Here is a 14,563-nt window from a genome sequence, read left to right as displayed (position 1 = left end):
GCTAACATAAACATGTACAGACATACAGGAAAAGGAGGGTACTCAAAGGACTCTGCAGTTGTATATATGAGTTTGAGGAGTGTAAGAGTCAATACTTAATTGTTGAAAGGGACACAGAAGAGGTAAATGCTCCCGTTTCAATGCACAGAAATTAATTCCTGCAACATATCCCAGTTTTCTTTTGTTCATTCGAACATTGCAGCCACATACCTTTAACTTAGCACTGTTTGCCGATTACTTTTATCATACCAAACTGTAGTGCTGATTCAAGAGCAGATACATTTTATTTGTACACTATCATCCATTAGCTACATTTTTCACAAGAAAAGATACAGGAGAATTTGGAGGAAGGATAGTTACATTAGTGAGTAAGCTGCAGAAAGGTGCAATGAAGAAAGGGGTTCAGCAAGCTGCCCATACCCGAGGCCTTGGAAACTGCCAAGCAAAGATTCACAGCCTTGACCAGTTGCTTGAGCAATACTGGAAGAGCAACTGGTAGAAGGACACAACACATGAGCCAGTAACCATGATAGTGGCAGACATCCGAGAAAGGGTCTCCAGTATGAAGAACTGGACAGCACCATGCCCCGACATGATTCACGCCAACTGGCTGAAGAAGCTGACTGTACTCCATAAGCGTCTGGCCACATAAATAAACCAGTTACTAATCAACGAGAGACACCTGGAATGGATAACAGACGGCCGGACAGTCCAGATCACCAAGGATCCCCAGAAGGGACCAGTTCCATACAACTATCAGCCAAAACACCAGCTACTGGTAGACAGAACAGTCGCTCAAGATTGCAAGACTAGGCTCACTAGGCACACCACCTAGTGAGCCCACACATTGACCCTGGAATGCCTAGAGCTATACAAGATCAACATTACCCTAAGAGCCTTCATCAGGAATTCAATGGGGATGTTGCGTACAACACTAGACAACTTCAAATCTATAGCACAAGTCACCATGTAGTGTGGGATCTACCAAGGAAATGCTCTGTCCCCACTGTTCTTCTCCAAAACTCTGAACCCCCTCAGTGAGATCATTAACAAGACTGGCTACAGATACAGACTATGGAATAGAGCAATCCTCAGCTACCTCCTCTACATGGATGACATCAAGCTGCATGCCAAGAGTGAATGAGACATCGATTTACTCATCAACATCACTTGGACATAAAGCAATGACATCGGAATTTCATTCGGATTGGAGAAGTGTAGCTGGATGATAACAAAGAGAGGGAATGTAATCAGAACTCAGGAGATTGAACTACCAGAAGGGAAAATTGCAGACATCAAGGACTGCTACAAGTAGCTGGGAACAGCATCAGCAGGTCCATGCATGGCATGTACCACTGCCAGATACAAGAAGTGGCTGACATTGAGAAATCCTACCAGTTCCTGGACAAATGCAAGGCATAAAACTCCATAACCAAGTGGCTGGCATAGTATACAGGAACATGTGTGCCGTGTGTGGCCTGTAAGTCTCCATGTCAAAATGGGACACATTCCTTAGGGTGGTTAAGAATGACTGAACTAAGATCCTGTTGGGCTTCCACAGACAGACAACAAACTGTTGGCTAACCGAGCAGTGGTGGACAAGCAGAGGAAAACGGCCACACTGATAGATGTAGCTACACCAGGAGGAGGGTAAAGGTAACAGTGGTCTCAGTTGGGGCCAGCCCACAAGTGCCAAACTTAGCAAGTGTCTCCAGCAGATCCGTGGAGCAACATCTGAGATATCTGTCCAAAAGAGCACACACTGAGGAACATGTGATGCGCAGGACCCTCAATCTCCCAGGCCTCTGATAGAGGACTTGAGCTTGAAGGATAAAGACCGTCCATGAGAGGGTGTGTGTAGAGATAAAAACATCAATAACCACAGTCACCATAACATTTGATTTGTTTGTTATGTTGTTTTGACTTGTCAATTGTGACGCAATCACCATGTTGGGTTAGGCTAGCAACATTGTTACCAAGTATAAAACACAAACACCTACCTGCTGCATACCAGAATGATCAAATACCGCCTCAAATACCTCACCTAAGAGGTGTTCAAGAGACAGACCAAATGAAGTGCCCAAACCACCTCCTTCACTTGTAGAGGAGCAGCAGCTCTATTCTGAACTAGTCCTGAATCACTAAATTCCACCCACAGAGTCCACCCACACTACAGAGGAAACTCATTTCTGCCTCTTCTGTGCAAGATCTCCCCTTTTTGGTAAATGACCTCAGCTCCAGTGGGGAAGTGAGGGTAGGAATATATATCGCAGAGTAAGTCAACAGCTTCACTTTCCGCTCAGGGATCTCCTCACTACCAGACCGGCACAGCATTCGCACCACTTTTGGCTCTATCCATCTGTTAGTCTGTCCTGTTCCACTCTTTCCTCATTTGTAAACAACACCTTCCTCGACTGAGCAGAAACGTATTCCCAACCAAGAGTAGGTTGGATCTGAAAACTGCTGTTCACAAACGCTGTCCATCTAATCTGACTGGGCTGGAGCTGTTTTGCAAAGAAGAATGGGCAAGAATTTCAGTCTCTAGATGTGCAAAGCTGGTAGAGACATACCCTAAAAGACTGGCAGCTGTAATTGCAGCCACAGGTGGTTCTACAAAGTATTGACTCAGGGGGCTGAATAATTACGCACACCCCACTTTTCAGTTATTTATTTGTAAAAAGGTTTGGAATCATGTATGATTTTCGTTCCACTTCTCACGTGTGCACCACTTTGTGTTGGTCTTTCATGTGGAATTCCAATAAAATTGATTCATGTTTGTGGCTGTGATGTGACAAAATGTGGGAAAGTTCAAGGGGGCCGAATACTTTTGCAAGACACTGTAGTTCTCATTCATATTCAGCTGCAAAAAAGTGAGGTGGAGATTGCTGGTCATTGAAGGCAAAAGGACGAGACCACCATCATACTGACTAGCTATTGGAAATTTATATCCAGTCCAGTCGACTATCCAGTCCAGAATTGGCGTAACTATTACAACTGATTTAGTTAAAACCACACTTTCTTAAGCCTAGGCTGTGTTTCCAGCTGAAAAATACAAATGTATAAAATATAAATGTTTGATGGGTTCTAGTGCTTCTCTCCACAAAAAATATGTTTTTTAAGCAAACAATTGTATGTACGAGTCTGCAAGCGATACAATGTTCAAATTCCTGCTGAAATTAAATGTTTTCTCTCCCTTAGTTTAAAATCCTAAAATTATGTTTATTCCGTAACAAATGATGCAAATATATGTTAATTTATTTTGAATTTTGTAATCCTGAAAATCTTGTTTCTTTTGAGGCTAAATTTCAGGGAACCAATGTGAATCCACAGTAGCAGACGGAGTTAAATGAGCTCCGGAGACACATATGCAGACGTATACGTTCATATACACATTGAGCTTCTAGGAAAGATCTCATAGTACATCCTGTCTCCTCAGGTCCAGTTAGGCAGCCTTGTTAAAATAAGCAAGCAGCTCGTCTCGCCCCTGTTTGCAGTCTGGCTTTCTCTGGCACTAAATATTGGTGACAGGTGTCTTAAAGCAGGCACAGCAGCACCTGGACTTCATTATCCAACCAGACGCAGCTGGAGCCCGGCCAGCTGCCAAACACACATACAGTCAGACACAGCCACACATGTGCATACACTCAGCCAGTTCGTGACTCTGTACACACACACTTAGACACATGCACACTGAGTATTGTGCACGTACAGGTATGCAGACATCATGGCATAAATGTACGCGCTCAAACGCACACAGTCAATCACTTTCTCCAAATCTCCTTCTTTGCTGCTTACGCATATTTGCACAATGATATTAACCTACACCCAAGTGTATTTTAATTTTAACCCTAATTGCTCTTTTGAGAAAGTGAACTCGCCAACATGTCAAAAGTTGGTGCTACTTTAGATGGTCTGCTATTGTAATTATCATGGTGTGAGCTATTAGCCATATCTGACACTTGTTGAGGAAATAATTTCAACTCCTTTTCCGAAGTTTCCAAGTGTGGCCCACAGTTTTCGATGAGCCACATCTGGGCTTAACAGACAGTGTTGAATTAGGAAGAGTTTGGCAGATTTAACTTAGCCACAGGTACGCGTTATATCACCGCAGGCCCCACCTAATGACGTCTGGGCCACAACATTTGCCAGTCTAATAATTGAGCTCTCAGTGTCAAAAGTAGCCTAGACTAGGCCCAGATGTTTCTATTAGCTGAGGTTGATCTGGAAGACTACGCCAGCACGGACAGAGTGTGACGTTTACACAGGAGGGAGGACAGCCTTAAGGTCTCCAGGCATTGCACAACTGACAAAGAGGCTGTTCATTCCCCAAATCATTTCGATTAAATAACAATAAGGCATTGATGTTTTTACTTATTGATCTGTCTGCTCCTCCTCACACCTGCCCAGCCGTCTAAAACACCATGTATTGGTAGTCGATGCTCCGCGACTCAAAAACGCTTAAAAAATATTATCACTCACTGTTAGAAGATTTAATGTTTCTGTAATTCTTCGTTATACAGTCGTGTGCAAAAGTTAAAAATATATTCACGAAGGTTTCATTAGCGACAGTATCCTCTTTTTTGTATCTTTCTTGGTCCTTACTACAAGTATATTACGTGCAGAAATGTTACCCTAAAATCCAGTTTAAATACACTGTAAACTGCATCATAAGTCATAGGCACTATTATAACTAAACACATCTGGTCCTGGTAGAAGGAATACCTTCTACCTGGAGTGAAATAAACACACACACACACACACACACAATCCAGACACAGTCTTCCTCTTTCCTTCTTTCCTCCGCTGTCGTTTCCCAGGCGGCCAGGCATAAGACAAAAGTAAACAGTCCCTCATCCTCTCTGACTCTCCCTCCCTCACCCCTGAGCCGTCCCCACCCTGAAGGCCCCCTGGGGCCCCTCGCCTTGCCGTTTTGTTTATGTAGCACTGGCAGCCTCAGCAGATAGACAGACAGCAGTAGTCTGTCTGTCCCCTGAGAGGTTGGACTGAATAAGACCGGTCTGACATATCAAACAATATATCAGACCAATACTTGATTTTTATTATCTAATATTGGATGCTTTCCAGTCTCTGGTGGCCACATGTAATGGAGATGGATACAGTTATGCAGTTGGACAGAAAGTAACCGAATAATTTACTACGTATTGTTTACATTGTGTTTGAAAGCTATTCTTCTGTTAACCCTTTAAGACCTACCATAGAACCAAGTCCGCCAGAGCTTATCTTTATATTTTTACATGCTGTAGTGCCATTTTTGGGAGCATTTCAAGTTGCTATACATCAATACAACCATTATAGCCCAAATTTTAATAATATGTATGCATTAAGTGCATAGAAATTACATAAATTGCAAGAAAGTGCAATAAACTACAAAAGAATTGAAAATCGTTTTTGTGTTTTTAACATATATTTCTAGTTAGAGAAATGTAAGAGGCTTATCCCTCAAAACTGTAAATACAAAGAAGTTGCACAAAATAGTTTCCCATCACAGGAAATTTATTTTGAGTGTCTTCATAGTTTTATTTTTGAAATACACCAATTTTTATACACTGCAGGAAAAACGAAAATAAATATTATAGTGTAAATTTGCAAAAAAGCAGCATATGCATCAAAATAAACTATTTCCAGCAGTGCAATTTTAGTTCTAAGCATCCCAGAAACGACACAGAAAGTCAGAAAGTCAAACATAACTTAGGCTCATGAGGCCCTGATGGTAAAAAACTACATTTTCGCAAAAATGACGTCACTTCCGGGTTCAGGCAGGTAATGGCGGACACGCGATAATTCACGCTGACGTCTATTCTAACGTAGGAAGTGTTACAAACAGCTGATGGCATAAGATGTAAGTACAGCTCCTCCGGTTTCATATGCAAAAAAAATTATTGCGCTAGCTTACGTGGTTGCAGTTCTAAAGGATTTAAAAGTAGTTGCGCAAAACGGACCGTGCCCGCTCCGACCAGTTTTAAAGGGTTAATGAGATATATGTTACACACTGGTTTTAGGATGACTCTGTCTATGATCTTCCATAAATGATAACGCTGTCTTCTGAAATACCGAATGAGCCTGTCAAACTCGCCCAACAATCTCCCTCTCTACTTTTAGGATTAGATTTCAAACTTTCTTTTTTGATAATGCTTATAGTTAGGATCAGATGACCTTGAAGTATCCTTTAGGTATTCTACTACAGCGCTGTGCAAATGCCTTAAGTCACCCCTCTTTTCTTTATATTTCGGTTCTTGAGCAATGGTTCTCCAGGCTTTCTGAAGGTTTTACAAAGTTGTTTTTGGACATTGTCTGCACTCTTTGTCAGCCCAGTTCTTGTTTCTGAACATCAGAGTAGACTCTTAACACTGACCTGTGAAGACACCTAACTCAAGGGATGAACCAGTGTCGAGTTCAAACTTGGCATAGTGTGTCCTTAAAAAATGTGAGGAAACTGGATCAGTGGAGGCAGGCCTAAAAAAGCAAAAGCTAGCTTTAGCAGGTAAACAGTATCTCAAAGTCACGTCCTTAATAAATAGGACAAAAATCCTGCAATCCAGTCATCAGTTTGCATGAAAAGTGAAGGTCCCTGTCATCTGTAAAACACAGTGCAGGCTCTGCTATGGATCGGTGGTGAAAACGTGTCGCCCAACTAAAAATACTAAGTCCAGATGAACAGAATCTACTTTTTAGATATTTCCTTACCTGGACGATTGAGCATACATCAAAAAGGCTATGTCATAGTTTGAGGTTACCTTTAGTTTTGGGGATTTTGTCAAAATTGATGGAATTATGAAGAGAGAAAAGCACCAGATTTTGGTCCACCATGCAATATCATCCGGCTCCATTTTTCAGCATGATCCCAAACACGCTACCAATCCTGCAAAGTCATACTGAGACAGAAAAAAACCCCGAAGTGGAATCCTAGCAGTCATGGTTTGGCCTCTCCAGAGCCCAGATCCCAACATTATTGAAGCCGTGTGAGATCATCTTAACAGAGAATGGAACAGAAGGAAACAAACATCCAAAGACGAGTTTTGAATGTCCTTCAAGAATCCTGGAGAAGTATTCCTGAAGACTGCTTAACGAGCCTAATAGAGTTCAAGCTGTGTTGAAGAATAAAGGTGGTCATACTGAATATTGACAGGCAAGCTCATTGTAATTGACTCTGTTTTGCATCTACACATACCGTATCAAAATTAGTTTTTGCATAGTACTTATGTAGGCTCAGCCTACTGGTGGACTTCCCATGATGCAATGAGCACTTTTTCTGCCCTTGTATCATTCCTGATCTATTTCTTTGCCATTATTGCCTGTCATCAGTTCGTATTGGACTGTGTGATTGTTGGAGCTCGCTCCAATATCTGTGGGTACAATATAAAAAGATTTTTTTTCGGTAGCAAATTGGAGCCTGGTATTTCTGATACTCTTTCATCTGCTCTAGGAAGCAGATGAAGGAGTATCAGAAATACTGATATCACGTTCCCATTGTCTGAAGTCATCAGTGCTGTGGGCAGCAGTGGAACTTGTCTTGGTAATTTAAAATTCATTCTCACACAGCAAACTGCCATGAAAGGTGCCAGTCTGGCCATCAGGAGACATTCAGATTTCAGTGTCTTGAAGCACCGAATGTGCGATTAACAGTTCATTTTCTCTGCTGAGTCTGGAAAATTTTGCAAATATTGTGTTTTTTCACAAGAAAGCAAACACAACTTATGACAATTGTGGCGCACTTTACAGCTAACTCATAAGAGTTAACAGGATAATGCTTCTCCAATATTTGAACCCAGAAAATTAGAGTTAATGGTAAATGCAATTTAGATGTAAACTGCATACTTTTGACATAAAAAATGCAATGACACATAAGTGAGCAGAAAAATCCCAGTGCGTCATTGCTTCCCAAAATTCGGATAACGTCATGGAGGAGTATGAGGCGGTTGGGGATGTCTGCTTGTCTCCAGGAAGATTCATTCTCCTGCCTTTTACCCCTTGAGCCAAACTCTTTTCCTTTCTCAAGTGTGCATGCAAAGCTGAAACAGGATCCAGGCCCTTCCCTTGTATACAGAAAGGAAAAAAGCCACCAAGAGAGCCAACAATGATGGATAAGTGAGCAAAAGAAACAGAAAGGAGGGAAGACGCAAAGGATGAGTAAGAAAGGCAGTCTGAGAAGTTGAAGATGGGTCAGCAGAGTTCAGATGCCCCTGGGACAAACAGAGACTGGGTTAAATTGCTCACACTTGAACCCTGACCTATTTATTGATTCACTTTTCAGAGCTGGCTTACCCAGGAAAAGGACCACGCTCAATTCATCTTTATTAGACTCACTCACAGTGAAAAGAAGCAGGTCTTTTGAATGTGCTCGAACCAATCAGTAATCCACTTTGACCACAAGGCATCTTGGACTAAATCTGTGTGGACTGATAATCACATTGGTGAAGAGCAACAGTGCTTTGTTCACGAACTAAAGGTGAATTCTGTTGTTATTGTGAGCAGTTACAATCTGTGAAAAACCAGCATATTAACGTTATTAAGGGAACTCAACAATTGATTGGGTAATGCTAATCAGCAGCTCATTCATGTATTTATATATAAACACATACAGAACTGTGGATAACAGCCAACAAATCAGGCTGTCCGAAGTTGCCCTTCTGCATGTGGTTCACAGCAGGGAGTGGTCCACTTCAGACACATTTGCGCTACTCGCAATACTTGTTTTGGTTTCGGCAAGGGTGGAGCCTGGTACAGCGTGCAGGAAGCACGACACTCCAAACTGTGAATTCACTAGACAATTAACTCTGTTTCTCTATGAGCTCAGTCCAATTTATTGTAACGTGAACTCTTGTACTGTGGAGCTGGCTGGTTACAGACCTCTTTCATCTATTTGAACTGTATTCTGATAATGACCCCACCAGAATATGTCGTTCTTTGTGGTAAATGGCCTGTATTTGTATAGCGCTCTTACTAGTCCCCCCTAGGGACCCCAAAGCACTTTACACACCCAGTCATCCACCCATTTACACACTGGTGGAGGCAAGCTACAGTTGTAGCCACAGTTGCTCTGGGGCAGACTGACAGAAGCGGGGCTGCTATATTGCGCCATCGGCCCTTCTGGCCAACACCAGTAGGCGGTAGGTGAAGTGTCTTGCCCAAGGACACAACGACCGAGACTGTCCGAGCCGGGGCTCGAACCGGCAACCTTCCGATTACAAGGTGAACTCCCAGCTCTTGAGCCACGATCGCCCCATTGTGGACAGTTTCACTTTTATTTTGGACAGAATAGTAGAATAGACAGGAAAAGGGGGAGAGAGGGCAGAACTCAAACCCAGGCCTCCTGCAGTAGCTTTTGGAAATATAAGTCATCCACTCAGTCAGTGAGTTGCCTTTGTTTTTGAATACGCTCAGCAATCAGAGGACCAACAAAGTAATAATTCTTCCCAACAAAAGTCATTTAAATTTTCTAAAAAATTTGGTTTTTGGTTAAATTTGGAAACTTGTGCTATCATCAGCAATGGTGACTTGTATTTTAGAGTTACACAAAGAAAGCATATTTTAAGAAATTACAAAATATCACCCTACTGTGTATTTTTGTTTAAGTACATGGCCAATAGGTTAAAAAAAAACTGTAGACATTGTCTAAACCTAACATTTAATAGATCAGTGGCAGTTTGTTAGGTGTTATGAGTTTAAACAATGAACTATTCCAAACCTCTTCATCTGCATTTTTTTAATGGCAAAACCATCAAGTCTGTGCTTTTTAGGCATTTTAAAGGCTGACACAGCAAAAAGCCTTGACATGTGACTTACTTTCTAAAGCGTTACTTTAATAATGACCTAAATGTAACTTTCCTAAACTATTAGGAGGACCTTTTGTGAGGGAAATGCAACAGGCAAGACGTGGGGAGATTTTTTTCTTCCAATTCTCTACAGCAGTTTAGAGCCACAAGAGAGAGAAAAACTACACTTTGACAAGTAGCACTGGCACGAATATTAGCCTCTACCTCACCAGTTTACACACACGCACACACATCTCCCAACAGCTGACAAGTTTCCAGACAGACTCGGGCCTCTCCAGGATCTCACACACAAACACACGCACACATGCATGCCTGCACAAAAACACACACTCCTCTGAAAGAGAGTCAGCATTATTTTGTGGATTTGTTTTGGTCTGGTGCAAAGCACAAGTCTCATTGGCTCTGTTGTGCCTCATAAACACACACACGCACGCACACTTAGATGCACACACGCATTGTACACAAAGAGCAGAGGCCAGAGGCAAACCAGCACATGCAGACATGCAAACAATCACACACAAAAACACACAGGATGAAAAACACACAACTCAGAAAAACTCTCACACAGTATAAACACACTCACACACACACAATCATGCACACATAGAAGGAGGTTGCAAATATTTACCCACTCACCTCGCCTGCAGCAGTCCAAGGGCGTCTCAGTCTGTGTTGAGGATGCCGATTAATGTGTGTATGTGTGCGTGTGTGTATGTGTGTGTGTATGTGTATGTGTATAGGTGTGTGTGTGTGTGTGCAGGGATGTGTAAGTGTGTGTCAGCCTGCCAGAGACAGTGGTGGTGTGTTGTGGTGTTTTGGTGAGAGCTGCTGTGGAGTGAAGAGTGGGAGAGACAGAGAAAGGGAGGAAGAAAGTGAGGAAGGAAGGGAGGGAGGTAAGGTGTGCTCTCCCTGCATCCCTCTTCCTCCTCCTTCTCCTCCTCCTTAGTTAGCAGGAGCAGCAAGAGTGGTAGCAAAGAAGGTGGGAGGATCAGTAAAGTTAAAAAAGAAAAAAAAAAACAGGAGCACCCCTGGTTTGGTGCTCTGGCTTCTTTCTGTTTTCTTCCTGAGTTTATTAGAATCTCAAGTCCAAAAACATACAAACAAAAACTTCATATGTTTAAATTCCATCCAAATGTCCCTTAACTTCAGTCTGCCTCCATCTTTCCTTCGGAGACTGCCGTTGGGATCAAGCGTGTCACTCTGAGAGGCAGACAAATGATTGAACAAAGACACAGACAGACAGGAACTGCCCATTTCCCACAGTGCTCTCCTCCCCTGGGTCCTCTGCCCTCCATACTGAGCTGAAACTTCACTTTCCGGAAGTTCTCAATCATTTTCTTGTGTTGCACTGATCTGGATTTTCTATGGAAGCAAAAATAGATGCTGATACACTTTTCTATGAGAACACACAGAGCAAGATGCTTCTGTCCTGCAATTTAAGGACAGCTGTAATCTCCCGAAATACAATCACAAACTTCTCAAGGTGGATGCGCTGAATTTATGATAGAGATGTGCCACTTCAAATTCAGTTACACTGAATATTTAGATATACGTGAAAGGAAGGCGCAGACATTTGACAAGGTTTTTTTTTTTCTTTCTAATGATAAATTCTGGTGACGTCAACCGATGGCAAATGGAAGCACAAAAAAAGGTCAAGTTGCTTGTTTTTGTAGCAACTTTGAAAACCACCTAATTTGCATTGATCCCTCACACGCCACCAAGAGCACAGACCCAACAGGGGCATACCAGCACATCTCTTGCAGACACATTGGGTACTGTGGATCGTGGGGGGGATCTCTCAAGAAACAGGAAAGTTAAGAGTCTGGGTTAACACCTCGAGTTCTTTCTTCAGTTTGTTCCTGAGTAGATTTTGCAGCTTTTTGGGGAAAACTGTTGCTATAACAGGCTGATACAATCAAAGAGTGTAGCTGTCATTTGTAGGTTTGCTTGGAAATTGAAGTAAAAACAAAACCCTGAAAGAATGCTGCATAAATACAATAAAATATAATACAAATCTGCATGAAATGTCTTTGGCTTTGGTGTTTGTCAATTTATTGAAATTTGTAAGCATCCACAGGCTAAAAGGGCAATAATGCAAATGTTTACTGATCATGAGACATCTATATGACAGCGACTGTGTGTTTGCATTTTTTTAATCGTATTATTGTACTGTTGTGAACTAATAATCCAAACTGAACAGTGAACTGAAAAGAACAAAAGCACTCTACCTGAAACGCACCTGAATTGAAAATAAAACATTTCAAATGAAATAAAAATAAAATTATAGCTGCAAATAAAATTTGGAGCTATAAGAGCGATGGCTTGCAACAAGGTATGTGTCAAGGTGACATCCACAGGACTGTCAGGATCTCACAGAGCATTACATAGTAACAAGGTGATCAATGCTGTGGCCGATCAATGAATATCTGTTGTGTTGAACAAAGTGGACATGGAGCTGTTTTGTGTTTAGTGTGAGGGGTTTGTCCTTTCGTGCTGCGCTTTCTTTTTCAGGTGAACTAGTCCTTTAAGTGATCCGAAACACTCTGAGGAAGCCAACAACAGACGGGAGGACAGCGATTCAGACAGAGGAATGAGAGACGCTGTGGGAAGAGTGAATGATGAGGAGGACAAGCAGACATCTGAGGACCACCGTGTCTGCCCACCATGTCGTCTTCCCCTCTTTTCCCCCCATCTGTCTGCCTCACTCCCTCCTGTTCATTACGATTTCTGCTATTCTCACGTATGTTTTTCTCTATCGGCTTCTTATTTCTCACCCCTCCCTCTCCTCCTCTCCGTATGTGTCTCTCTCCTCTTTCAGTTTATTCGCTTCTCTGTTTCTACAGCTGTTTTTGCAGCGCTGCACTTGTTCTCTTTGTTACTGTCTTGTCTCTTTCCCCCCTTGATCTCTCATTTAATTCTGTCCATGTGTAACTTATGTCCTTATTTTGATCCAAATAAAATGTGTCAGTTACTTAATAACGCACTTGGTAATAACTTTAAATGTATTTTTTGAATAGGGATACAGATGTTAATTTCCATTAATGATTACTTTTGTGTTGTATTGGCACATTGTGAAACCTAATGTGAGTCATTCAGGTGGGTGACTGTGTGGCGCCTTGGAAGAAATTATGTAAGGTGCATGTTGGGTTATTTGGTGATTTAAGTTGGCCATCAGTTGGAGGTAGGTAAAGTGTTTTAAGTGCATAGTATTAAACACTTTATGAATGTATGGTATGCAATGTATCCTATGTAAATGGCGCCCCATTTAAAGTATAATGCAACATTCTGTACTGTTCTTTTAACAAAGAAGTGAAATCTGGCCACCTGTGCAGCAAGTCCAGCTGTGAAAATTCTTTGGTCCTAAATATTCCATATTTAACTTTTAGTGGTGTTATGACGAAGTGGAAGCAATTAATAATGACAGCAACTAAGCCACAAAGTAGTAGGTGTCGCAAAATCACAGAGCAATCACTCTGTGGTTTTACGTGGTCCCTACTCTGACCTCACAATTTTCTGCAGACTCAATAGCTGCAGGCCTCCTGACTTCATTTGGCTTCAGATTAGCTCAAGGACAGTGCGTACAGAGCTTCATGGTTTCCATGGCTGTGAAGCTGCATCCAAGCCTTACATCACCAAGCAATGCAAAGTGTCAGATGCATTGGTGTAAATCACGGCATAAATGGACTCTAGAACAGTGAAGATGTGTTCTCTGCGGTGGCAGATCACACTTCTCAGTCTGGTAATCCGAATGATGTGTATGGATTTGGTGGCCCCTCTTCTATGGAACCAACTTCCAGTTTGGATTCAGGAGACAGACACTATCTCTGCTTTAGGACTGGATCAGGTGACCCTGAATCTTCCCTTAGTTATGCTGCAATAGGCGTAGGCTATTCCCATGATGCACTATTTCTTCTCCCATCACCTTTCTCGCTCACTATGTGTTAATAGACCTATTTGCATTGAATCAGCAGCACGATGGCACGGTGGTTAGCAATGTTGCTGCACAGCAAGAAGGTCCTGCGTTCAACTCCACCATCAGGCTGGGGTCTTTCTTTGTGGAGTTTGCATGTTCGGTACTCTGGCTTTCTCCCACAGTCCAAAGACATGCAGTCAGTGGGGATAGGTTACTTGATCAGTCTAAATTGCCCATAGGTGTGAATGTGAGTGTGAATGGTTGTTTTTCTCTGTGTGTTAGACTGGCGACCTGTCCAAGGTGTACCCTGCCTCTTGTAAGGACGAGAAATTCATTGTGGACAAAACAGGACACCCCCCATAATCTTTAGTTACAATATTATAGTTAGTTAAATGGTCTGATTGTTCAAATATGTATTTTCTTTCATAGTTGTAAAATAATGTGTGCCCCAGTCTCCAAAAATGACATAGTGCAGGAAGGGTAGTTATTCCTCCGTTACACCACAAGAGGGAGTATCCCCTAAAATGAGCAGCTCTAGCGGGAGTAAATGAGCCCAGCCACTAACCATAAGGCAGTGCGCCTATAAGAGTTGTGTGAGACTGCAAAAGTGTGTAACGTTGTGCTATGTCTACATAAATATATATTTGCAGATACAGTAAAGGCGAACTCACAAAGCCACACTGGTTTCAATTCATTTTAATCCAAGTGTGTAACACTCTTGCCCTATGACAGCTGGTATAGGCTCCAGTGCCCCCCGTGACCGGGAAAAGGATAAGCGAATGGATGGATGCATTGAATCATGCCTGTTATTAATCTCTGTCTCTCTTCCACAGCATGTCTTTTATCCTGTCTTCCT

At 42.2% G+C, this 14,563-nt stretch overlaps 1 protein-coding gene across 1 annotated transcript in view; it reads right to left on the bottom strand.

Annotated features, from left to right (window-relative positions):
• adamtsl2 (ADAMTS-like 2) overlaps positions 1-10,539 on the bottom strand; it is a 33,287-nt gene extending 22,748 nt beyond the window's left edge. Inside the window, exon 1 of the mRNA XM_005938665.3 lies at positions 10,431-10,539. The gene's annotated coding sequence lies outside the window, so the exon portion shown is untranslated. The remainder of the gene's footprint in view (positions 1-10,430) is intronic.
• Between the last annotated feature and the right edge of the window lie 4,024 nt (positions 10,540-14,563).

The sequence above is a fragment of the Haplochromis burtoni genome, unplaced genomic scaffold (genome assembly GCF_018398535.1).
Source record: "Haplochromis burtoni strain Fernald_Lab_line unplaced genomic scaffold, NCSU_Asbu1 Contig_250, whole genome shotgun sequence".
NCBI lineage: Eukaryota > Metazoa > Chordata > Actinopteri > Cichliformes > Cichlidae > Haplochromis > Haplochromis burtoni.
The sequence above is the reverse complement of the archived record's forward strand: the minus strand, read 5'-3'. Positions and strand labels throughout refer to the sequence as shown.